The 26700-nt window shown below is 46.7% G+C and overlaps 1 protein-coding gene across 4 annotated transcripts in view; it reads left to right on the plus strand.

The window, feature by feature from the left end:
* Positions 1 to 4098: 4098 nt before the first annotated feature.
* Positions 4099 to 26700, plus strand: part of botv (exostosin like glycosyltransferase 3) — a 449715-nt gene continuing 427113 nt past the window's right edge. Inside the window, exon 1 of one of the 4 annotated variants that reach the window (XM_068385646.1) lies at positions 4099 to 4251. The gene's annotated coding sequence lies outside the window, so the exon portion shown is untranslated. The other 3 variants (XM_068385643.1, XM_068385647.1, XM_068385644.1) reach the window with 3 other exon arrangements.

Genomic DNA, 26700 nt, shown 5'->3' on the forward strand with positions numbered 1-26700 from the left:
CTATACGCTCCTTGTTGTGCACTTCTACGAACAGTACTCCTCACGAGCGCCTTTTCCTGCATAGTAGAAGGTCCACCACTGGCCAATCGTTGCCTACTTGGCTCATCCAAGGAGGACGTGCTCTCCTGAGACGTCATGTAAGACACAGCAAGAATGACCCCTTGGTGGATGAGGTTGAAATCATAGAGGGGAACCCCGAGTATGCTCATGTGAAGCTTTCAGATGGTAGGGCGACTACGGTTTCATTAAGACATCTTGCTCCTATGGCTAGTGACAACCGAAAAAGTACAGATACTGAGGATCCTGTACCTCAGTCCGAGGTTCCTGAGGAATTGTCAGTTACGAATGCTCCCCAGGAGATTGCACGCGGTATCTCCCATGTGGATACTGCTCCTCAGAATGACACTCTTCACGAATCACGTACAGTGCCTCAACAGGTAGCCTCACCTCCTCCACTTCGAAGGTCAGAGAGAGTGAGGAAACCTCCAAAGTACCTTCAGGATTACTCCATGTGAACTTAACTCAGAAAGGAAGAATGTGGTAAAAATAAACCTGTTTATATTTCCTATAGCTTTTGTTTACTTTCGGGGTTCCTTGCTGACGTGTCTCGCAGAACTGCTGTGTACTCGCCAGATGAGGGTATGTTCTTGGTTATTCTGTCGTTCATAAGGAGTGTGATGTATGTACCTTCTTAGTTAACACAAGTGTTTATTTATGTTTATGTATGTGTCTGACGACGTGTTTGTTTTGTTTTTTGCAGGGTATAACTGCAGTGGAATTGTTAACTGAATAAAACCTTAGTTCTGGATACACCGGGTTTACTTCAAGCGAACGGGGGCGAAAGTTGGCGCACAGGCGAGTGGTGGCGCGTGTTTGAGAGCTGGCGCGCAGGTGAGCGCTGGATTGCACCTGTTGGTTGCACGCGCACGCAGGAGAGTAATGGCGCGTCGGTGAGTGCTGGCACGCAGGAGAATATTGGCGCGCAGGAGCTCGTTGACGTGCAGGCGAGTGCTGGCGCGCGCTGGTGCACAGGAGAGTGCTGGCGGGCAGGAAGGCGCTGGCATGTGGGCGACCCTGGGTGTGTGAGCGCAGGGTGCAAAGGCGACCATGGGTGCGTGGCGGGCAGGAGTGTGTTGACGCGTAGGCGCATGATGTAGCTGCCGTCTATGAAGGCGAGCAGGTGAAGGAGTGCGCCGAAGCGCAATAGAGCGCTGACGCACAGTCTGGTCATGACGAGCTGCTGGTGAGCGCTGTGGTCCTTTAGGTTGGCGAGCTGCAGGGCAATGGCGGGCAGCTGCGCACTTTGGTAGAGCCTCAAGAGGCTTTACCGGGAACAGGAACGGTGATGGAAGGTCGGCAGGTCTGAAGGGTTGATGGTCAGGAACTGGGATGTGCCCTTTGTAAGGGCGAGCATTCACCGATGGGGATCGCGAACGATCCGCAGAGAGGACCAAGACTGAAGTTACAGGCCTAGTAGCAGGTGCAGTTATGGTCGAAGGTCAGATGACTGCAGTGGAGGCTCCTCTGCAGGTGACGGCCGCAACAACGAAATAGACAAACCAAAGAGGCGCTTCTTCACCGATGGTGAAGGGAAACCTCTAAGGCGAAGTGGAGGGCAAGCTTTCCGACGAAGGCGCCCTCTAGGGGCCGTTGGATCAGCAAGCTGACCGTATGCCGCAGCAGTCCTCCGAAGAGGAGTCTCTATGAGTGAACTCTCCCGAGGGGGAGAAACACTCGCAGGAGAGACAGAGTTCCTTAGTTCCAAGGATGTTCAGGAACGGGGGAAACTAAGTCGGCAGCAACCGCTGGAGAGTCTGGACGGGCAGAGGAGTCGGATAACATCAAGGGTGACACTTCTGAAATTACAACGTCGACGAGGGCCAGAGGATCTACCTCTGACGGCGACGATGACTGCTGAACAGTAGCACCCTTACGGATGAACTGCAGCAAAGCTTCCTTGGAAGGCAGACCTGAGAGCCCCAAGGACGACCAAACCTGCAATAAAGGGGTTAGTGACAAGGCCTCCCCTGGGGGGAGAGGTGGGGCCGCTTCGCTAGGGGAAGCAACAAAATCTCTCGAGGACTGGGGTTGGCCGACATTAACTTGGTTTACGCTACTACTCGACGGTCTCTCGTAAGAGCTTCGGAGGAGGGTCGGGAGACGGAAGAAGAGGCCTTGGGTTTTCCTCAATTCAAAGGAACCTTTGAAGGAGAAATATCCCACTTAGACTTCTTCCACCGTAGCCATAACCTCTCCCACTCCCTACACTCATTACACTATCACACCGTTGACCTCTGTATATAAGACAAAGAGTGTGAGGATCTGTCTCCATCGCCGACATAAATGTTCCACAACGGCGGCCGGAGAGTCCAGGGCAGGTGCGCATGGTAGCAGAAGTCAACTTCCCAAACACACACTAGAGAAAAGAAAAAGCAAAAAACCAGATTAATGGCTGCCAAATAAGGTGAGGATGAGGAGCGGCAACGTCCGTTCACGATTCGAGCCGAAAGCAAAGTGAGCTCAATCACAGGTGTGTGAGGGGGGGCGGTAGCAAGCTACCCACCCCTAACCCCGCTAACTAGCGTTATGGGTAGTTAACCCTCGCTAAATTTTAATGGCTTGTCATTTCAGCCACGCCAAAAGTAATACCCCTATTAAATAGCGTGGTTTGTATTCAAGTTACGGAACAAATGTATATTTACTGATGGCTCTTGAGCTTTCAAATATGTGGCCCAATGATAATACAAGCTACCACAAGACATTCAAAAGACTGAAGATATTAATGCTTTCAAGAAAAACTCAAGACTTTCTTCTTTTTATGTGCTTCAATAATGTGGATTTGACAATCAACACAGAATATGCTGTGTGGTACTCTAAATACCTAAGAATATATACAACAAACCGATTTTGTAGGTCCTACAGGACACAGGGTTCCTCTATGTGATAGACCGAGGAAAACTGCCCTAAAGTGGGTAAAGTATGTTATTAACAGTTAAATAGTTCATTTGTTCTAATAACGTCACAAAACCAGTTAACTCAAAAGTTCATATCAGTAAGATATTTTTAGGAAATATTTGGTAACCTTACTGACATATAGAGACTTTTAAAGGCTGCTCATGAAAGGCAGAATCAAGGGACAGTGACATTGCCCTATCGAGCAGGACAATGCCTAGAGACTGACCATAGAGTATAAGCATACAATCAGCGCCCAAGCCCCCAATCCACCCAAGCTAGAACCAAGGAGTGCCAGGCAATGGCTGCTGATGACTCAACAGATAGACCTATAGGGTCCCCCAAACCTCCCATCTTTAGCTCACAAGGATAGCGAGGTTACAACAACCAAAGATACTAACGAGTTTGAGTATGACTTGAACCCCAGTCGGGCGTTCACCAGTCAGGGACGTTACCACATTGGCCACCACAGAATGTCCCCTTAAAATTTTACTACCCGAAGGGGGTAGTTGTGGCCTGATTGGTAACGTCTCTGCCTGGTGTTTGCCAGACGGGGGTTCGAGTCCCACTCAGACTCGTTAATGCCTTTAGTGTCTGCAACCTTAACATCCTTGTCAGCTAAGGTTGGGGGGTCTGGGGGAGCCTATAGGTATATCTGTTGAGTCATAAGCAGCCATTTCTGGCCCTCCCTGGTCCTAGCTTGGGTGGAGAGGGGGCTTGGGTGCTGATCATATAATATATGGTCAGTCTCTAGGGCATTGTCCTGCTTGCTAGGGCAATGTCACTGTCATTTGTCTCTGTCATTCATGAACGACCTTTAAACCTTTAATAGTTTAGATTACATTAGACTAACAGTATTAGAGCAGAAAATATAAAACTGGCATAAGACTAAAGTATCAAAAACTATAATTCCCCATAGGATAAGACTGTGTGACTTCTGACAGCCAGTTATTGTGTAAGGAAGGATAGGGCTACTTTAAGATTTGTAAGTTGGCTGAAAATTAAGGCTTTGGATAAATTATGGTGACAAGTGACAATTTAATTAATATGACGTCAAAAATTCCTGAGACACTGTGATGGTCATAATAAGGTAACAGATCACACAAGTTAAGGTACCGTTGGGTTCGAAGAAAAAGAAGAAGAAAGATCACGGGGTACGAACTCAATCATAGACTGAAGAAGGCAAGAGCAAGCAACCAATGAAGCTATAAGAGAGAGAGAGAGAGAGCACGAGCATCATCATGTGTCATCCCACAGCGTGTCATGTTACCCGATACGCCTTTCTTCATGTCAAATCAGGTGAGCAGACCAATTAAAAAAAATAAAACAATAAGAGGGAAACCCACCCACTGAACAAAATTTGTTTCACAACCTCTAGGAATATACATTTGTCGCGTTAAAATGCTTCTCAGCCTTTTCAGTAGCCACTATAGACAGTAAATAAAGCCTAATAATTGAAACACATATTACTACTTACATTAATATAGAGTTTGAAGTCAAAAATAGTTTCAGGACGTCTTTTGGACAGCAGACGATTTGATGATGAGACACACAAGTGCTGCCATCTGTTGATACTTTGAGTAAATGCATTTACGTCCGAATGATTTCATACTGATTTTAATACGTTGCTTCACAAGATATTGTCCCATCAAATAAACAATTATTACATAAATTATAATTTATTGCATGTTCAATTTTATATACACCTCATATCTAGCTATACACAAATGATAAAATTTTTACCAAAATTACATTCTTCGTATTATCAACATTTCTCGAAGGTGTTCGAACATTATGTAGTCAGAATGTAAACATCCACAAATACTGTAATAGTTATAATAGGTGTCGTCGTATGGTGTCAAAATTGTGTTCCTCTCTTTTAAAGTGGTAATATTAGCATCTTTTGGGTTAACTCTTATATTGGAAAATTACATGACTCTATAAGATACACTAAAATTTCAGTAGTGAACCCCATATTGGGTGTGCTAAAAGTAGTTAACTATTGGACAAATGAGATATTTAATTTATGCTCTTATTAAGAGTTTTAATTTATCCCAGCTCAACCTTAACAGTGAAGGGTTAGGCTGCTGGTTCTGGTAGACTGGTGTTTGATCATGATATCAAGAAGGAAAACTCCAACATTGTTTGGAGTAGCACTTTCATTTTCTTTATGGTAATTAAAGCCTCCACCAAACTAGTTTCTTGCCTAACTTCAAGTTTCTTACATCTTATATCCTATGTTTTCAGTAAATTTATAATAGAAAATAACACATGGTACATCATTAATAAGAGAAAAATAAGTGCGTATACTACAGTAAATATTGTGCTTTCAACGAATTTGACCTTTATTTCCCTTGCAAATAAGCTGCTCTACCATTATGGACTCCCCCCTCCTTGAAGGACACAGGTGGGAACCTGGGATTTTGGGTGTGCGGAAACATGACAAAATATGATTATTTAACAGTTTTGAGATTTGTATAAGGTTACAAAACCTAACAAACTTGCCTAACTTAACCTAGTAGTTCCCAGGTCACAGCCCCTAGCCTGGGAGTAAATGTAAACAAAAGAATGAAATATTCATTTCAAGGGGAGAGGATCCCCATATTTTGAGCAATTTTTTGACAATTTATTATGCATCCCAGAGAATAATGTTTAGAGAAGAACAGGTTTGTTTTGCCATTATTTATTGATTCGGCAGTAAATTTTTCCCCACCCAAAACCCCTGGTTCCCACTGGGTGTCCCCCATTACCATAGGATATATAAAGGTATATCTTATTAACTATTTATTTGCTAGGGAAACAAAGGTAATTTTTTAAGAAATCAGGAGTTTTCTATATAGCCTATACTCCAATTTTTTTATTAGTAAAGTTTGTCCCATGTTTTTCAATAATAATACAATGTTTTCTATTGATTTTATTGTTGCAAACCACTTCATCATGTGCTTCTCCCCTCCTAGCATAGGTATATATTAAAAAAAACTATAGGAGAGACTATAGGCAAGTTTAAAAAGCATCCAGTAGTACAGTATACAAGTCAGCCTATGCCTCTGGTTTACAGTTCATTTGCCCCAGAAGTTGGGGCAAGTCTACTTCATCGGTAATTAATATGCCCAATCGCTCAATGTTGAGTTGTTGCACCACAACTCCTTTTTACTAAGTTTGAAAACTTATAGTATTCATGATGAAAGAACTCGCAATTAAAAAAGTATATTATGCATTGGACATAATAAGAGTAATTCTCATAAATAAAAAATTCTTTATTGCATACTTGTCATGAAACCCTCTTTATTATATCTTCGATAAATTAAGTTATTGTGCCCCAAACATTTTTGGGAGGTAAAATTATTTGACACATAGGATGTAATAATAGTTATATATTCTTTATTACAAATAGTTGTGCTCTAGAGTCACTATTCCTTAAGTAATTAAATTTGTTATAGAAATACAAAATAAAGAATACTTTATTAAGTATTGCAAAATTAACCTTCAAATGAAAGGAGACAAAACAGGATAAAGAAATTAGAACGGTACTAAATAGGAACATTTGGCAAGTGGTTGCAATGATGACATATCTCCATTAGTGTACCTATCCCAGCAATTATGTAAATGGGCCTTGAATGTCCTATATAATTTTCTGTGTATGTGCTTGATTTTCCTGTCAAACTCTAATGTAAGTGTCCTATCAATTTGTTCCGTAACTGGAATACAAACCTTAGCTATTTAATAGGGGTATTACTTTCGGCGTAGCTGAAATGACGAGCCATTAAAATTTAACGAAGGTTTACTATCCACACCGCTAGTTAGCGGGGTTAGGGGAGGGAAGCTTGCCCCCCCCCCCCCCCCACACACACCTGTGCTTGAACTCACTTTGCTCTCGGCTCGGATGGTAGTCAGACGTGTCCGCTGTCATACTCGCCGCTCATTGGCAGCCATTAATGATTTTTTTTTTGCTTTCTCTTTTTGACAGTTTTGTGTGTGAAGTTGGCCTCTGCTATTATGCGCACCTGCCCCGGATTACCCCACCGCCCCTGTGGAACGTTCATGTCGGCGGTCGAGACAGACCCTCACGCCCTTTGCCCTGCCTGTAGAGGTCAACGGTGTGATAGTGGGAGAGGTTTTCACGGTTACAGAAGAAGTCCAAATGGGATATTTCTCCTTTGAAGGTTTCTTTGAAAGGAGAAAAACCCAAGGCCTCTTCTTCGGTTGCTCAGACCTCCTCCGAAGCTCCCACTCGGTCGGTCTCTTTCGAGAGACTGTCAAGTGGTAGCGTAGACCGTGGTACTGTTTCCCAAACTCGGGGTTCAAGAGATGCTGTTGCCTCCCCTAGCAAGGCAGCTCCACCTCTCCCCCCAGTGGAGGATTTGTCACTAATCCATCTTTTTCAGCTTTGGTCTTCCTTGGGGCTCGAGGGTTCGCCCTCCAAGGAAGTCTTACTTGACTACATTTGATTGGGTACCGCTGTCAAGCAATCACCGACTCCGGCAGAGGTTGATCCTCTGTCGATTGTCGACGTTATGGTGTCAGAGGTATCCAATGCGGTATCTCCTACTACCTCTGCCTCTTCAAACCGCTCAGTAGCTGAAGGCTTAGTTTCTCCCGTTCCTTTTCGACCTACGATGGAGAAACTAAGTCCAACAGTCTCTCCTGCTGATGTTTCTCCCCCTCGGGGGAGTTCACTTACAGAGACTCCTCTTCAGAGGACTGCAGAAGGTCAGCTTGCTGATCCCACGGCCCCTAGAGGGCGTATTCGTCGCAAGGCTCGCCTTCCTTCACCTGCGGTGAGGAGGCGCCTCTTTGGTTCTACATCTTCGTTGCAGTCCCCCACAGATGAGCCTCATCAGCGATCACCGACTGTTCCTGCTTTGGTCCTGGACCTCTCAGCGGATCGTTCGCGATCCCCTTCGGTGGAATGTCGTCCTTTCAAAGGACACGTCGACCTTCCACCCGTCAGACCTGCCGACCTGCCGTCACCGTTCCTGAGTGCTGATGCGCGCTACACGCCGACGAAACCTGACCTACACGCTCGTCAGGCATCATTTAACCCTAATACAGGGCATCAAGGGCATATGCGCCAACACGCGCATACTTCCACCACCCTCTATGCCAGCAAAGCAGAGCATACGCGCCCACGTTCTCCTGCGCGCCAGGCTTTGCCTGAGCAATCGCGCCCACGCCCAGCTACACGCCATCCCTCACATGCGCGCCATCAACCTCCTGCGAACCAGGCCTCTCCTACTCGCCAGCGCTCTCCGGTGACCCAGAGCTATCCTGCGTGCCAGCGCTCTCCTGTACGCCAGCGTTCTCCTGTGCACCAGCGCTCTCCTGTTTTCCAGCCTTCTCCTGCACGTCAGCGTCCTCGCAAAGCAGTCATCTCTCCTGCGTGCCACGATCTTCGGATCTGGCCGCTGTTGGGAAGTCTATTCTGACTTCTCCCACGTGCCAGCGCTCACATACGCGCCAGCTTTCTCCAGCGCGCCATCGCGCAGACGCGCAGTCTTCTGCACGCTTCCACGAGGATACGCGCGCGCACCCTCGCCTATCCTCTCCTGCAGTTGCGCGCCACCATCCTGACGCGCGCCCACGAGCGACACAGGCTTCAACTGCGCGCCCGCGCGCCAGGGGTATCTCCTACGCGCGCTCGCCCTACAGCTTTTTCAGGGGCGTGCGAGCTCTCACCCGCGCCCCCGCGTGTTCAACGCCCTGATGCTGCGCGCCATCAGTCAACGCGCGCGCCCGCACGCGTACCAGCAGTCTCCCGCGCGCGACCCCTTGTATTCTCCATCGCGCGAGCGTCAATATCCTCCCGCGCGGGAGGCTGCTGGACAACGCTCGGCAAGGTCACCATCGCCGCCTCCCCGAAAACGCATAACAGCGCATATTGCGGCGGAAGGGAAACATCTAGAGGGGTCCAGGATCCCTATTCCTTTTCAGGCGAACCCACCTTTGGGAACTCCTCCCAGGGATCCTTCGATCCCTGTACCTTCAGAGGGGGTGTCTGACAGCGCATCTGTCAATCGACAACCTTGGTTCGGTGCACTAATCAGAGCAGTTACACAGGCGTTCAAGCCTGTTTTCTCTGAAGTAGGTCACAGATCCTTGGCTGTCTCTACCCCTCTGAAGAGAAAAAGAGGAGTTCCGGACGCGGTAACATCTCCAAGAGCTAAGTTGACTCCACGTAAGTCTTCAAGGCAGGTTCCTTCACTCCCCCAGACTTTCTCTCCTTCCCTGTCGGACGAGTATTTCCCGTCCTCAGGGGAATCACGTGAGGTGAGACTTTCCCCCATCGCACCAATGAGGGAAACCCCGCCTCGCGCTGAGAAGTCTTCTCTAGTGGGGGCTGGAAAGAACTTGCCATCTTCTATGTTGGAGTCCTACATCCTTCCCAGGAAGGAGTCGAAGGACTCGAAGACTTTACCAAAGTCCTCTACAAGACCAAGGATGGAGCCAACTAGCCTCTCGGAGAACGTCCGCAACTCTTCCCAAGAAGAGCCTTTGGGGACAGGAGACTTCACTGGAAGTCCAACGTCAGGAGAAGAACAGCAAGAGTCAGAGCATGCGTTTTGGCAAGTTCTGACTCTAATGAGGGCTCTCAATGGTTTTGCCAACCCAGAGATCCCTCCTCGAGAGGGCAAAGACACGGTCTTGGACCGCGTATTTGGTACTCAGAAACCATTTAAGGCCAGTGCAGCTCTGCCCTGGTCTCAGGGGGTTAAGAGTACCAGGGACAAGATCGCTGTACAGCTCTCCGAGTTGTCCTCCTCCAACCGTTCCAGTGCCGGCAACAAACTTCTCCCACCTCCTCGCGTACAGCAGAGGAGGTACTTTGAGATCTTGGAGGAGCCTTGTTTAGCTCTTCCTCTCCACCATTCGTTGGAAGAGCTTACCAGGGGAGTCCCTCTTGAGAGACTCTCCAACCGGCAGGTCTCGTTCTCGGCAACCGAAGTGCGCTATGCAAGCCACGAATCTGGTTAGGGACCTTAGGTATCCTGATACGCTCTGAGGATTTCTCCAAAAAACGTACCAGGAAAACTATGTAGACGTTCCTTCTCTCAGGCACTCGCACGATCGAGTTTCTGGCCCACCAAGTCTCGAACTTGTGGGCAAACACCATCCTGAAACGTCGGGATGCGGTGGCTGAGAGATTCCATCAGAAGGTCCCTCGGGCATTCTTCTTTAGAAGGAATGATCCTGTTTGAGCCTAAGGATGTGGAACAGGCCGCTGAGATGTGGAGGAAGTCTCACCAAGACTCCCTCCTTCATAGGGCTTTGACATCTAACCCCTATAAGCCTCCAGCACCCCAGCAGTCCTGTCCGACTAAGACCGCAAAATCAACGACAGCAGCGAAGACAGTGGTGTCTAAGCCCTTTCCTGTCAAGGATAGGAAAGGCAAAAAGTAATCCAGGGGAGGTAAGAATCCTAGAGGGAGCAGCCGAGGCCACAAACGCTATGATTGCCAGTCCCCCTGCATGTCCACCAGTGGGGGGATGCCTACAAAATTGCTCAGACAGGTGGCAGCAACTCGGGCCCGATTCCTGGACGATTTCCGTAATCAGTCAGGGATATCGCGTCCCGTTCACGACATCTCTACCTCCTCTGACGATGAATCCAGTGTCATTGAGCTCCCTTGCCATGGGATCGGCAAGGGGGCAAGCCCTTCGGGCAGAAGTCCAGACCATGTTGAAGAAGGGCGCTCTCCAAGAGGTCCTCGACGGGTCTCCAGGCTTCTTCAGTCGACTCTATCTTGTAAAGAAGGCGTCTGGAGGCTGGAGACCAGTCATCGACCTCTCAGCTCTGAACAAGTTTGTCAAACAAACTCCGTTTAGCATGGAGATGGCAGACACGGTCAGACTAGCAGTGAGACCGCAAGTCTTCATGTGTACACTGGATCTAAAGGACGCGTACTTCCAGATCCCAGTCCATCCGTCTTCAAGGAAGTACTTAAGATTCAGCCTAGACAACAAAGAGTACCAGTTCAAGGTGCTGTGCTTCGGTCTCTCCACAGCACCACAGGTTTTCACCAGAGCACCCTAATACCTTTGTGGGCACACAGGATTGGGATCCGTCTCCTTCGTTATCTGGACGACTGGTTAATCCTAGCAGACTCGTTGTCATCCCTTCTTCAACACCGGGACAAACTTCTGAGACTTTGCCAGGATCTGAAGATCCTGGTAAATCTCGAGAAGTCCTCACTGCTTCCCACTCAAAGACTGGTATATCGAGGCATGGTTATAGACACCAATCTCCACAAAGTCTTCCCATCAGACGACAGGATAGCAAGGCTGAGGAAGGTCTCAAGCCCTTTTCTCAGATGAGAAGAGCTTCCAGCCCAATGGTGGTTACGTCTCCTCGGTCACCTTTCATCATTGGCTCGTCTAGTTCCCAACGGTCGCCTTAGGATGAGATACCTCCAGTGGCGACTCAAGTCCCTGTGGAATCAAGGTTACGATTTCCCGGACGTCCTGATCCCTATGGGACCTGCGGAACTGACGGACCTCCAGTGATGGGTGGCAGACGAGAACCTACGAAAAGGAGTGGACCTTCTCGTCCTTCCCCCCGGATTTGATGCTGTTTTCGGATGCTTCAAAGAAAGGATGGGGGCCCACGTACTGCACCACAGGACCTCAGGCCTGTGGTCAGAGTCAGAAAAGTATCTCCATATAAATCTCCTAGAGATGAAGGCCGTCTTCCTGGCCCTTCATCAGTTCCAACAATACGTGGCGGGTCACTCTGTGGTGGTGATGAGCAACAACACCACAGTAGTGGCTTACATCAACAAACAAGGAGGTACTTTTTCGCAGCAGCTATCCCATCTAGCAGTAGAGATACTGAGATGGGCCAAAATCTAAACGATACCGCTATCGGCACTCTTCATTCGAGGCAAAAGGAATGTGCTCGCCGACAATCTGAGCAGAGCGTCTCAGATAGTGAGTACCGAGTGGTCTTTGGATCATCTAATAGCCAACAAAGTCCTGACTTTGTGGAGTTCTCCGACTGTGGATCTGTTCGCAACAGCCCTGAACTTCAAGCTCCCGGTGTACTGCTCCCCAGTCCCAGACCCCAAGGATTTCTGGCAAGATGCTTTCCAACAATGGTGGGACAACATCGACATATACGCCTTTCCCCCGTTCTGTCTGATGAGGAGGATGCTGAACAAGACCAGAACATAGGTCAATCTTTCAATGACCCTCATAGCTCTGCTATGGTATCATGCGGAATGGTTCCCGGACCTTCTGCAACTCCTAACGGAGCTACCAAGAGAACTCCCTCCACGGCACAATCTGCTCAAGCAACCACATGCCAACATTTTCGACAAAGCCGTAGCTTCGCTACGACTTCACGCCTGGAGACTATCCAGCATCTCCTCTCTGAGAGAGGATTTTCGCAGCAAGTTGCTGTCAGGATGTCTGGACGTCTGCGAAAGTCATCCGCAGCAGTCTACCAGGCAAAGTGGAAAGTCTTCTGTGGTTGGTGTCGTGGAAGGGGTATCTCTCCACTCTGTGCTACTATTCCAACAATAGCGGAGTTTCTCGTGTATTTGCGGGCAGAAATGCGCCTTTCAGTCTCGGCAGTGAAAGGCTATCACTCAGCCTTAAGTCTAGCTTTCAAGCTGAAAGGAATGGACATTTCTTCATCGCTAGAACTTTCTCTACTCATACGTAGTTATGAACTTACCTGCCCTCAGTCGGAAGTGAGACCTCCTCCATGGAACGTGGTTCAAGTTCTCAGGTCTCTTAAAAGACCTCCCTATGAACTTTATGGTCTCTCGTATGACATCGCCTCTTCAAGGGGATGGAGGGAGGTAACGTTCAGCTTTGTCCCTGAATTTATTGCTAAGACTCAGAATCCTGGAGTAGCGGATCCTCGGTTCGATTCATTCTGGATTTCTAGTCTCTGCTCTGTAACAGATGACCCAGACGATCTCTTACTATGCCCAGTATGGAGTTTGAGGCTATTCCTCAAAAAACAGCTGCAGTCCGTCCTCATGTGCCAGCATTATTCGTCAGCACAGGGAGGACTAAGAGGAGGGTCACCAAGGACACCATTTCTGCATGGATTCGTAGGGTTATTCATCTGTCCTTGAATCCAGATCCTCCTCTGTCACGTCGCCCTAGAGCACATGATGTCAGGGGCATATAACTATGTCCTTGGCCTTCAAAAGAAATTTCTCTGTGAAACAGGTCCTTCAAGCTGGGTTGTGGAAGCGTCAGACAACGTTCACAGCCCACTACCTGCAAGACGTGACCCACAGGAGGCTCGATACATTCTCTATCGGCCCTGTGGTGGCTGCACAACAGTTGGTTTAAAACCTCAAGTTCCTTATAGGACAAGTAGCAGAAGGTTGAGGGCATTGTTACCCGGTTTTAGTCTGCATGAATGAAAAGGTTTGACTGGCCCTTATTCTTTTCTTCATCATCCCCTCTCTTGGGGAAAGCAGCATTCTGGGTTCTCTGCATAGCTGACCTCAAACCACTGCAGGTAAACCATGCTCCCTTGTGGTCCTAGTATTAAGTTAATATTCTTACGTCCCCATACCCTGACGAGGTGGTATTGGGAAAGTCCTAGTCTACAAGTTTCCATCTAAAGAACTTCAGAACAACTTCCTAGGACGAATCACACTACTTCATACCTTCACACACAGCTTGCGTAGGCCGCAATCCTTGCGTAGCAAGGTTCTAGCGAGGTGCAGGGATTCCTTATTTCTTGGGTGCTTACACACTCAAATAACGAGCCCCCGGGCAAAGCCAAAAGCTAGTACTGGCTGGGATATCCACCCTTCCTAATGGGTGAGTTACCCCTATTAAATAGCGTGTTTTGTATTCCAGTTACTGAACAAATGACAAATTCGTAGATAATTTGTAATATTCCTAACTATACAAACCTTAGCTATTTAACCAAACTTGCCCGCCAGCCCTATCCCCCTTGAAGTCCTATTTCCAAGCAAAGTGAGTTCAAGCACAGGTGTGTGTGAGTGGGGGGGGTGTTAGTAAGCTACCCTCCCCTCCCCCCGCTAACTAGCTGTGTGGGTAATAAACCCTCATTAAATTTTAATGGCTCGTCATTTCAGCTACGCCGAAAGTAATACCCCTATTAAATAGCTAAAGTTTGTATAGTTAGGAAAAATACAAATTATCTACGAATTTGTCATATTTTCTGGTTTTTCTTTTAGAAAGGTATTATTATTATGATTATTATTATTGTTATTATTATTATTATTATTATTATTATTATTATTATTACTTGCTAAGCTACAACCTGAGTTAGGAAAGCAGGATGCTATAAGCTCAAGAGCTCCAACTGGAAAAATAGCTCAGTGAGAAAAGGAAATAGACTACAAGAGAAGTTTAAGAGTAATAACAACATTAAGATAAATCCCCTCTTAACAAAAGAATGTCTTGATGAAGTCATTGGGCTCCAGCACAGTAGCCTATATCATTCCTGTGCTGAAACCTGGTGAAGGGTAAGAGGTCTCTCGAACTGGAGAATTTTTTTTCCTCAGTTTGGCTAAATTTCTCTCATCTTATTTTTATTACTTATAATTGCTACACTCTCCTTCATATTTATCAACTGTTTCCAACCTTGCTGTCAAAACTCTTACCTATTTCACTGTCCAGATTTTTTTTAGGGGACATCATATCTAGGATTGGAAGTTTTTTTTCAAAATCAATTGTGGGAGCTGGGGGTGTCTAGCCAACTACATGATAATGTTTGGACACCTAGGAGTGTCAGTATTCCCATACTGGAACGCGGAACTATTCTCAAACAAGAAACTTGGCCTTCGGATTCCAGGGGTTGATTTGTTTCGTAGGACTCTCGGCATTTGTCTAGTTTGTCTGCCACTATGATTAAAGTGGGGATGATTGAATTCTTGAAATGCTCTCAGTCCCATAAAGAAGGTTTGGCATACACTTGAGTCACTCTAATCATAGTGGTACCATCCCTTTGTGGTAGGGTAGGGAGTAGACATTAGAGAAGCAGTTCTTGTAGGTATCATTGTTGTAGAAATTAATTCCATAAAAGGTTAATGGGGGTCTTCTTTGGGTATGGTCCCATAGAAACCACTTTCATGGCCAGTATCCAAGCAGCTTTATGGATCGACTAGCTATCTGGTGGCCACTACTGTACTCAGAATTTGTTAGTTCCTGAGATATTGGCAAAGTATGGCAAATTGGTTCTGTCAAGTATGAAAGTGGCGACCTCTATGGGACATCATTCATATATCCAATGGTCTAACTGATTCATGAAGAGGAAGGATGCAGTTGTTTACTGATTCTCCAGGAGAGTTGGTTCATCCTTCAGCAAAGGTGTGGACGTTGCTCTACCCTTTAGTTCACAATGTGGCCAGTTCAGGAGTGTACATACATATACCAAGGCACTTCCCCCAATTTTGGGGGGTAGCCGACATCAACAAATGAAACAAAAAAAAAGGGGACCTCTACTCTCTACGTTCCTCCAGCCTAACAAGGGACTCAACCAAGTTCAGCTGGTACTGCTAGGGTGCCACAGCCCACCCTCCCACATTATCCACCACAGATGATGCTTCATAATACTGAATCCCCTACTGCTGCTACCTCCGCGGTCATCTAAGGCATCGGAGGCAGCAGCAGGGCTTACCGGAACTGCGTCACAATCGCTCGCCATTCATTCCTATTTCTAGCACGCTCTCTTGCCTCTCTCACATCTATCCTCCTATCACCCATAGCTTCCTTCACTCCATCCATCCACCCAAACCTTGGCCTTCCTCTTGTACTTCTCCCATCAACTCTTGCACTCATCACCTTCTTTAGCAGACAGCCATTTTCCATTATCTCAACATGGCCAAACCACCTCAACACATTCATATCCACTCTAGCTGCTAACTCATTTCTTACACCCGTTCTCACTCTCACCACTTTGTTCCTAACCCTATCTACTCGAGATACACCAGCCATACTCCTTAGACACTTCATCTCAAACACATTCAATTTCTGTCTCTCCGTCACTTTCATTCCCCACAACTCCGATCCATACATCACAGTTGGTACAATCACTTTCTCATATAGAACTCTTTTTACATTCATGCCCAACCCTCTATTTTTTACTACTCCCTTAACTGCCCACAACACTTTGCACCCTTCATTCACTCTCTGACGTACATCTGCTTCCACTCCACCATTTGCTGCAACAACAGACCCCAAGTACTTAAACTGATCCACCTCCTCAAGTAACTCTCCATTCAACATGACATTCAACCTTGCACCACTTTCCCTTCTCGTACATCTCATAACCTTACTCTTACCCACATTAACTCTCAACTTCCTTCTCTCACACACTCTTCCAAATTCTGTCACTAATCGGCCAAGCTTCTCTTCTGTGTCTGCAACCAGTACAGTATCATCCGCAAACAACAACTGATTTACCTCCCATTCATGGTCATTCTTGTCTACCAGTTTTAATCCTCGTCCAAGCACTCTAGCATTCACCTCTCTCACCACTCCATCAACATACAAGTTAAACAACCACGGTGACATCACACATCCCTGTCTCAGCCCCACTCTCACCAGAAACCAATCACTCACTTCATTTCCTATCTTAACACATGCTTTACTACCTTTGTAGAAACTTTTCACTGCTTGCAACAACCTTCCACCAACTCCATATAACCTCATCACATTCCACATTGCTTCCCTATCAACTCTATCATACGCTTTCTCCGGATCCATAAGCGCAACATACACCTCCTTACCTTTTGCTAAATATTTCTCGCATATCTGCCTTACTGTAAAAATCTGATTCATACAACCCCTACCTCTTCTAAAACCACCCTGTATTTCTAAGATTGCATTCTCTGTTTTATCCTTAATCCTATTAATCATTACTCTACCATACACTTTTCCAACTACGCTTAACAAACTAATACCTCTTGAATTACAACACTCATGCACATCTCCCTTACCCTTATATAGTGGTACAATACATGCACAAACCCAATCTACTGGTACCATTGACAACACAAAACACATATTAAACAATCTCACCAACCATCCAAGTACAGTCACACCCCCTTCCTTCAACATCTCAGCTCTCTCACAATCCATACCAGATGCTTTTCCTACTCTCGTTTCATCTAGTGCTCTCCTCACTTTATCTATTGTAATATCTCTCTCATTCTCATCTCCCATCACTGGCACCTCAACACCTGCAACAGCAATTATATCTGCCTCCCTATTATCCTCAACATTCAGTAAACTTTCAAAATATTCCGCCCATCTTTTCCTTGCCTCCTCTCCTTTTAACAACCTTCCATTTCCATCTTTCACTGTCTCTTCAATTCTTGAGCCAGCTTTCCTTACTCTCTTCACTTCTTTCCAAAACTTCTTTATTCTCTTCATATGAATGACCCAATCCCTGACCCCACCTCAGGTCAGCTGCCCTCTTTGCCTCACGTACCCTGCGCTTTACTTCCACATTTTTCTCTCTATATTTTTCATACTTCTCTACACTATTACTCTGCAGCCATTCTTCAAAAGCCCTCTTTTTCTCTTTCACTTTTACCTTCACTCCTTCATTCCACCATTCACTGCCCTTCCTCATGCTGCCTCCAACAACCTTCTTGCCACATACATCACTTGCAATCCCAACAAAATTTTCTTTTGCTAACTTCCACTCCTCCTCTAAATTACCATTTTAAATATTTAACTTAGCCGGTGAATATATAATAGCTGCAACTCTGCGGCTCGACAGAAAACACACTCAAAAAACTCGCGAGCGATCGCTATGAAGGTTGCGGGTGTGCCCACCAGCGCCAACTGTCGGCCAGATACCACTCTTGCATGTAAACAAACCCTTCAATTCTTCTCTGTCGACGTTGACGACAAGACGTATTCATACTCGCTGTAGAACCTGGAGTTTTCTCAACATATTTGGTGAAGTACTTCATTTTGGTTTGAGCTTTCGCAGTGCAGGTGTTTTTCCTCAACATAAACTCTTGAACTCTTTATTGAATCAGATTATTTGTTGATGACTTGGATTGTTTTTGGAATTTTCTTTGACTAATTCAAAATGGCTGACCCTTCTCAAGTACCTAGATTTCGAAAGTGTAATGCTAGGGACTGTAATAGGCGTCTTCCAAAGGCTTCTCTCGACCCACATACTGTTTGTTCCAATTGTCGGGGTAAAACCTGTCAATTGGGAGATCGGTGTGAGGAATGCGTGGGCCTTTCGGAATTCGATTGGCTCGAATACGATAAATATGCACGTAGACTAGAGAGAGATAGGGTAAGGAGGAGTTCATCTAGGTCTGTAGATTTTTCCTCTCCACATGCCCCTGAACCTAATCCTTCCCCTGTAGTGGTTGTTCCTAACCCCCCTTCTAGCACTCAGGAACCATCTATGCAAGACATGTTACGTGCTATTCATGCCTTGGGGGAAAGAGTTGAAGCGTTAGCAACTGATCGTAATCAACTCATGGCTGACGTGAAGGAACTTAAGTGTCATAGTGCCACGGCGGAAAGTGGGAAAGTGATTAGTGCGCAAAGTGTTGTGAACAGTGTTGCGACCGAGGGTTCGTCTGTTCGTGCCTGTCGTTCACCTAGTCCGGGACCTCTTGCAAGCTCCCAAGCCTAGGGGAGAAGTAATGTCGTACGACTTATGGGTTCGAGAGGCCTTGATCAGCGAACAGACGTTCCCTCTATGGTATCAGGCTTATCTCACCAAGATCGCCCCTACCATAAGACGAGAGTGCCCATTTTCTCCTTGTCTTCCGAAGGCTTTTCACGCAAGAAACCGTGGAGCAAGGTTTCTAGGCCTCTTAAACGGAAGTCGGTCCCTTCAGGACAGGTCCAACATCCTGGATGTAGTCATTGGGACAGTTCGGACCCGTTGCAGTCATCGGATGACTGCTCGCCGCCTAAGCAAGGCAAAGTTGTGCCGTCTCAGACGCTAACCCCGTCGGTTACCGCACCCATTCCCGTGGACCCAAAATGGGTTATACTGCAGGACATGCAGTCTAAGCTTGCGTCCCTTATGGAAGACTACAATGCCGATAAGGTTTCCGTTGAGCCTAGCCGTTTATCTCATCGAGATCCTGGCCTTCAGCCACCCAAACGTTCATTTGTGCGTCCTGTTGACGCTGGTGTAGCCAAGTCACGTCAAGCAGTTGGTGTAGAACCACATTCGATGCGATCTCGTGTGGATTTTCAGCCGCATTTGGACGTTAGGCAACTTGCTGATGCGCCTGGTGACGTTCAGGACGTTCGCCAACCATCGGAGTTGACTTGTTTTGACGCTGAGCGTCAACTTCCTCAATCTAGAGTTGTTTTGACTGCTCAGACTAGGCGGTCTAAGCAGTCTCGGGTGGACGCTGTGCGTCCTCACGCACCTGTTGTTGTTGACAGTTCCCAGACTGTCAAGCAGTTACAGGACGCTGCGTCCTGGTCCGCCACTTATGCACCAGTGCGGGTGGACGCTGCGTGTCAAGCATTGCCAACCCCTTTGCTTGTTTCTCATCAGTTGTCAGATGAGGAACTTTCGGATGAGGACGTTGCTGACCCTCAGCCTGAGGATCATCCTTCAGATATTGATGAACCAAGAACAGTTCCGCCATCTATGGACTTTAAGAAAGTCATGTTGATTTTTAAAGAGTTGTTTCCCGAACACTTTGTCTCTGTTGCTCCTCGTTCGCCGCCGTCTGAGTTTGTTTTAGGCGTACCTGCTGACATGCCAGACTTTACAAAACTTGTACTCTCTCGCTCGTCCTAGAGAGCTTTACGGCTTTTAGGCGATTGGTTGGAAACCAAGAGGAGTTTAGGGAAGACGTCCTTTGCCTTCCCCCCATCTAAACTCTCGTCTAGATCGAGCGTCTGGTATGCCACGGGAGAAGTTCTCGGCTTGGGAGTCCCTGCCTCTGCCCAGGGCGACTTCTCAAGCCTTGTAGACTCTCCCCGCCGCCTAGCCATGAGACGCTCGAAGATTAGTTGGTCATCCTCGGACCTTGACCATCTGCTGAAAGGCAATTTTAGAGCTTTTGAAGTTTTCAACTTCCTTGACTGGTGTTTGGGAGCCTTAAGTAGGAAAATCTCATCGGCTGATAGAGATGTCTCCTTACTCATTATGTCCTGCATGGATAAAGCCATCCGCGATGGATCCAATGAGCTCTCCTCCTCGTTTACTTCAGGAGTCCTTAAGAAGCGAGAGTCTCTTTGCTCTTTTCTGTCGGCAGGAGTTACTCCCTGTCAAAGATCTGAGCTACTCTTGCCCCCTTATCGAAGTTTTTGTTCCCTGAACTTTTGGTTAAGGACATAGCTTTGTCACTCGTGCAGAAGGACACCCATGACTTGGTAGCGTCCTCTGCTCGCAAAGGGACTCCTTCGACTTCCTTTTCTGCAAGACCAAGGATAGACACTCCAGCGTCCAGGTTTATTCCGCCCTTTCGTGGCAGAGCTCCCAGCAGGGGAGGTACTCGTGCCGAAGGAAAGAGAGGAAAGAGGAAAGGAGCCAAGTCCTCACGTGGCAGAGTCTGACTGCCCGCAGCTTCAGACAGCAGTAGGTGCCAGACTCAAGAACTTCTGGCGAGCCTGGGAGAAGAGAGGCGCAGACCAACAGTCTGTGAGGTTGCTCAGAGAGGGGTACAAAATTCCATTTGTACACAAACCTCCTCTAGCGACTTCCCCCATCGATCTCTCTCCCAATTACTGAGAGGAATCAAAGAGACAAGCCCTGAAACTAGAAGTGTCTCTTTTGCTAGAGAAGGGAGCGGTGGTGAAAGTCTCGGACCTTCAATCACCGGGGTTTTACAACCGCCTCTTCCTAGTACCGAAGAAGACAGGAGGTTGGAGACCGGTGCTAGACGTCAGTGCTCTGAACGTCTTTGTCACGAAGACAAAGTTCACCATGGAGACCACAAAATCAGTCTTAGCAGCGGTCAGAAAGGGAGACTGGATGGTCTCTCTCGACCTAAGAGACGCATACTTCCACATCCCCATTCACTCAGATTCCCAACCTTTTCTGAGGTTTGTTTTCGACAATGTGGTGTACCAGTTTCGGGCCCTGTGCTTTGGCCTAAGTCCTGCTCCTCTCGTGTTTACAAGGCTTATGAGAAATGTGACAAAATTCCTCCATTTATCGGGAATCCGAGCCTCCCTTTACTTGGACGACTGGCTACTCAGAGCCTCGTCCAGTCATCGCTGTCTGAAGGATCTCAATTGGACATTGGATCTGACCAAGGAATTGGGACTTTTGGTCAACATGGAAAAGTCACAGCTGATTCCATCCCAAACTATACTGTATCTAGGGATGGAGATTCGCAGTCCAGTTTTTCGGGCTTTTCCGTCTGCCCCCCGAATAGATCAAGCCCTGCTCGTAATCCAACGGATGTTGAAGAGAGAACGTTGCTCAGTCAGGAATTGGATGAGTCTAGTAGGAACTCTATCATCCCTGGAGCAGTTTGTCTCGCTAGGAAGGCTACACCTCCGACCTCTCCAGTTCCATCTAGCTTTTCACTGGAAAAAGGACAAGACGCTAGAGGCGGTCTCAATCCCGATTTCCGAAACAGTAAAGGCATGCCTGAATTGGTGGAAAGACAATATCAGTCTAAGAGAGGGACTTCCCCTAGCAGTTCAGAAACCAAACCACGTTCTATTCTCAGACGCATCGGATTTGGGTTGGGGTGCGACCCTGGACGGTCGGGAATGCTCAGGTCTGTGGACCTCAAGTCAGAGGAGCATGCACATCAACGGCAAGGAGCTTTTGGCAGTCCACCTGGCCTTGATGAACTTCGAGAGTCTCCTTCGAAACAAAGTGGTGGAGATCAACTCGGACAATACCACAGCCTTGGCTTACATTTCCAAGCAAGGAGGCACCCACTCCCTGACACTGTACGAGATCGCAAGGGACCTGCTCATTTGGTCAAGAGATCGAGGCATCTCCCTGGTAACGAGGTTTATCCAGGGCGACTTGAACGTCTTAGCAGATTGCCTCAGTCGGAAGGGTCAGGTAGTTCCTACAGAATGGACCCTCCACAAGGACGTGTGCAAGAGGCTTTGGGCGATATGGGGTCAACCCACCATAGACCTCTTTGCAACCTCGATGACCAAGAGGCTTCCAATCTATTGCTCTCCAGTCCCAGACCCAGCAGCAATACATATAGACGCTTTTTTCCTAGATTGGTCTCACCTAGACCTATATGCATTCCCACCATTCAAGATTGTCAACAAGGTACTGCAGAAATTCGCCTCTCACGAAGGGACAAGGTTGACGTTAGTTGCTCCCCTCTGGCCCGCGAGAGAGTGGTTCACCGAGGTACTTCGATGGCTGGTAGACTTTCCAAGAAGTCTTCCTCTAAGAGTAGACCTGTTACGTCAGCCCCACGTGAAAAAGGTACACCAAGGCCTCCACGCTCTTCGTCTGACTGCCTTCAGACTATCGAAAGACTCTCTAGAGCTAGAGGCTTTTCGAAGGAGGCAGCCAGTGCGATTGCAAGAGCGAGGAGAGCTTCTACCATTAGAGTATACCAATCGAAGTGGGAAATCTTCCGAGACTGGTGCAAGTCAGTATCTGTATCCTCGTCCAGTACCTCTGTAGCCCAAATCGCTGATTTTCTCTTATACCTGAGAAAGGTTCGCTCCCTTTCAGCTTCCACGATCAAGGGCTACAGGAGCATGTTGGCTTCGGTCTTCCGGCATAGAGGCTTAGATCTTTCCAACGATAAAGATCTACAAGATCTCCTTAAGTCTTTTGAGACTTCTAAGGAACGTCGTTTGGCTACTCCTGGATGGAACTTAGACGTGGTCCTAAGGTTCCTCATGTCAGACAGGTTTGAGCCTTTACATTCAGCCTCCCTGAAGGATCTCACTCTTAAGACTCTTTTCCTAGTGTGCTTGGCCTCGGCTAAAAGAGTCAGTGAGCTTCATGCCTTCAGCAAGAACATCGGTTTTTCTACAGAAAAAGCCACTTGTTCTCTTCAACTTGGTTTCCTGGCCAAGAATGAACTGCCTTCTCGTCCTTGGCCTAAATCTTTTGATATTCCTTGCTTATCAGAGATCGTAGGCAACGAACTAGAGAGAGTATTATGTCCAGTTAGAGCTCTTAAGTTCTATTTAGCTCGTACTAAACCTTTACGAGGTAAATCTGAAGCGTTATGGTGTTCGGTTAAGAAACCATCCTTACCCATGTCAAAGAATGCTTTGTCATATTTTATCAGATTATTAATACGAGAAGCCCATTCCCTCTTGAGTGAGGAAGACCGATCTTTGCTTAAGGTTAAGACGCACGAGATTAGAGCTATAGCAACCTCCGTGGCCTTCAAGCAAAATAGATCTCTGCAAAGTATCATGGACGCGACCTTTTGGAGAAGCAAGTCAGTGTTCGCGTCATTTTACTTGAAAGATGTCCAGACTCTTTACGAGGACTGCTACACACTGGGTCCATTCGTAGCAGCGAGTGCAGTAGTGGGTGAGGGTTCTACCACTACACTTCCCTAATTCCAATATCCTTTTTAATCTGTCTCTTGAAATGTTTTTAATATTGTTTTATGGGTTGTACGAAAGGCTAAGAAGCCTTTCGCATCCTGGTTGATTTGGCGGGTGGTCAAAGTCATTTCTTGAGAGCGCCCAGATTAGGGGTTTGATGAGGTCCTGTTGTATGGGTTGCAGCCCTTGATACTTCAGCTCCTGGGAGTCTTTCAGCATCCTAAGAGGATCGCTGGGCTCCGTGAGGAAGACAGACTTACAAGGCAGAGTAATCGTCTAAGTCAACTTCCTTACCAGGTACCTATATATTTTGGTTTTGTTATATTGATAACTGTCAAAAAAACTCTTAGCTTATACGCTGTAAACTTAATTAACTCTGGTCTCTACCCACCGCCGTGGGTGTGAATCAGCTATTATATATTCACCGGCTAAGTTAAATATTTAAAAATGATATTTTAATTATAAAATAAATTTTTGAATATACTTACCCGGTGAATATATAAATTAAAGACCCTCCCTTCCTCCCCAATAGAGACGCAGCGGGACGAGAAGAATTGAAGGGTTTGTTTACATGCAAGAGTGGTATCTGGCCGACAGTTGGCGCTGGTGGGCACACCCGCAACCTTCATAGCGATCGCTCGCGAGTTTTTTGAGTGTGTTTTCTGTCGAGCCGCAGAGTTGCAGCTATTATATATTCACCGGGTAAGTATATTCAAAAATTTATTTTATAATTAAAATATCATGTTTCTCTTACTCTCACCTCATCATATGCCATTTTCAACCTTTCCTGATATTTACTTTTTACCCCCGGTTTTATTAGCTCTTCAACCCTCACTAGCTCCCTTTTACATCCACCTACTCTATTCCCCCACTCTTTTGCTACAACTAATTTTCCTTCCACCAAAAAATGATCAGACATACCGTTAGCCATACCCCTAAACACGTGCACGTCTTTCAATCTTCCAAACATTCTTTTAGTTATCAACACACAATCCATTAATGCCCTTTCTACTACTCTTCCATTTGCCTCTCTTACCCATGTATACTTATTTTTATCTTTTTGAAAAAGCTATTACAGTACTTATCACCATCTCTTGCTCAACACACATATCTACCAGTCTCTCACCACTCTCATTTTCACCTGGTACGCCATACTTCCCAATGACACCTTCTACCTCTCCAACGCCCACTCTAGCATTTAAATCACCCATGACAACTACACAATTCCTTCTACCCAGTCCTTCTACACACCTAGTTAATTCATTCCAGAACTCATTCCGCTCTTCTTCACTTTTCTCACTACCTGGCCCATACGCACTGACAAACGCCCAACATTCCTTACCCAACCTAACCCTTACCCACATTAACCTAGATGATATCTCCTTCCATTCCACTACTTTACCTGTCATCCATTCACTCAGCAATAAAGCCACACCCTCTCTCGCTCTTCCCCTTTCAATCCCAGACACTTTACCAGACATTTCACCAAACATCACTTCACCCTTTCCTTTCATCTTCGTCTAACACAAGGCCAATACATCCATCCTTCTATTCCTAAACATACTTCCAATTTCACATCTTTTACTCTCTATCCTACTACATCCACGCACATTCAAACATCCCAAAACTAGAGTGCGGGGAGTAGTCACTCTCCCCCCAGCTCCATCTCTTTGTCGATGTCTCACAGGATGTAGATACAGGAGAGGGAGTTCCCAGCCCCCTTGTCCCGTCCCTTTCAGTCGCCTCTTACGACACGCTGGGATAACGTTGGCGCTATTCTCAGGAGCGTGGTAGAGGTAAAAAGGAATTTGTTCCGTAACCTGAATACAAACCTACGCTATTTATTAGGGGTTATTACATTTGGCGAAGCTGAAAGGACGAGCCATTAAAACTTTAGCGAGAGTTAACTACCCATTCCGCTAGTTAATGGGGGTAGGGGGGTTAGCTTGCTACCGCTCCTGCTCCTGTGATTTAGCTCACTTTGCTTATGGCTCAGATGGTGAACGGTCGTTGCCGTTCTTCATCCTCGCCTACTTTGGACTACCATTAATTGGCATGAGTGTTGTAATTCAAGAGGTATTAGTTTGTTGAGTGTAGTTGGAAAAGTGTAGGGTAGAGTAATGATTAATAGGATTAAGGATAAAACAGAGAATGCAATCTTAGAAGTACAGGGTGGTTTTAGAAGAGGTAGGGGTTGTATGAATCAGATTTTTACAGTTAGGCAGATATGCGAGAAATATTTAGCAAAAGGTAAGGAGGTGTATGTTGCGTTTATGGATCTGGAGAAAGTGTATGATAGAGTTGATAGGGAAGCAATGTGGAATGTGATGAGGTTATATGGAGTTGGTGGAAGGTTGTTGCAAGCAGTGAAAAGTTTCTACAAAGGTAGTAAAGCATGTGTTAGGATAGGAAATGAAGTGAGTGATTGATTTTCGGTGAGAGTGGGGCTGAGACAGAGATGTGTGATGTCACCGTGGTTGTTTAACTTGTATGTTGATGGAGTGGTGAGAGAGGTGAATGCTCGAGTGCTTGGACGAGGATCAAAACTGATAGACGAGAATGACCATGAATGGGAGGTAAATCAGTTGTTGTTTGCGGATGATACTGTACTGGTTGCAGACACAGAAGAGAAGCTTGACCGACTAGTGACAGAATTTGGAAGGGTGTGTAGGGAGTGGTCTACCTCCCAGTGGGAGAGGTTTTCTCGGCGACGTAAGAGGAAGTCCAGGCAGGATATTTCTCCTTCGAAGATTTCTTTGAAAGGAGAAAATCCCAAGGACTCTTCTTCCGTTGCCCAAACCTCCTCCGAAGCTCCCACTCGATCGGTCTCTTTCAAGAGACCGTCGAGTAGTAGCGTAGACCGTGGTTCTGTTTCCCGAACTCGTGGTTCGAGAAATGGTGTTGCCTCCCCTCGCAAGGCAGCTCCACCTCTCCCCCTGGGGAGGATTTAACTTTTAACAAATTTGTTTTAGCTTTGGGGCTCGAGGGTTTGCCCTCCAAGGAAGCGCTTCTTGACATCATCCGATTGGGTGCCGCTGTCAAGCAATCGCCGACTTTGTCAGAGGTTGATCCTCTGTCTATTGTCGACGTTGTGGTGTCAGAGGTATCCAATGCGGTATCTCCTAATACCTCTGCCTCTTCTCATCCCGCAGTAGCTGAAGGCTTAGTTTCTCCCGTTCCTGCTCAACCAACGAGGGAGAAACTAAGTCCAACAGTCTCTCCTGCTGGTGATTCTCTCCATTGGGGGAGTTCACTCACAGAGACTCCTCTTTGGAGAACTGCTGATGGTCAGCTTGCTGATCC

The sequence above is a fragment of the Palaemon carinicauda genome, chromosome 13, assembly GCF_036898095.1.
Source record: "Palaemon carinicauda isolate YSFRI2023 chromosome 13, ASM3689809v2, whole genome shotgun sequence".
NCBI lineage: Eukaryota > Metazoa > Arthropoda > Malacostraca > Decapoda > Palaemonidae > Palaemon > Palaemon carinicauda.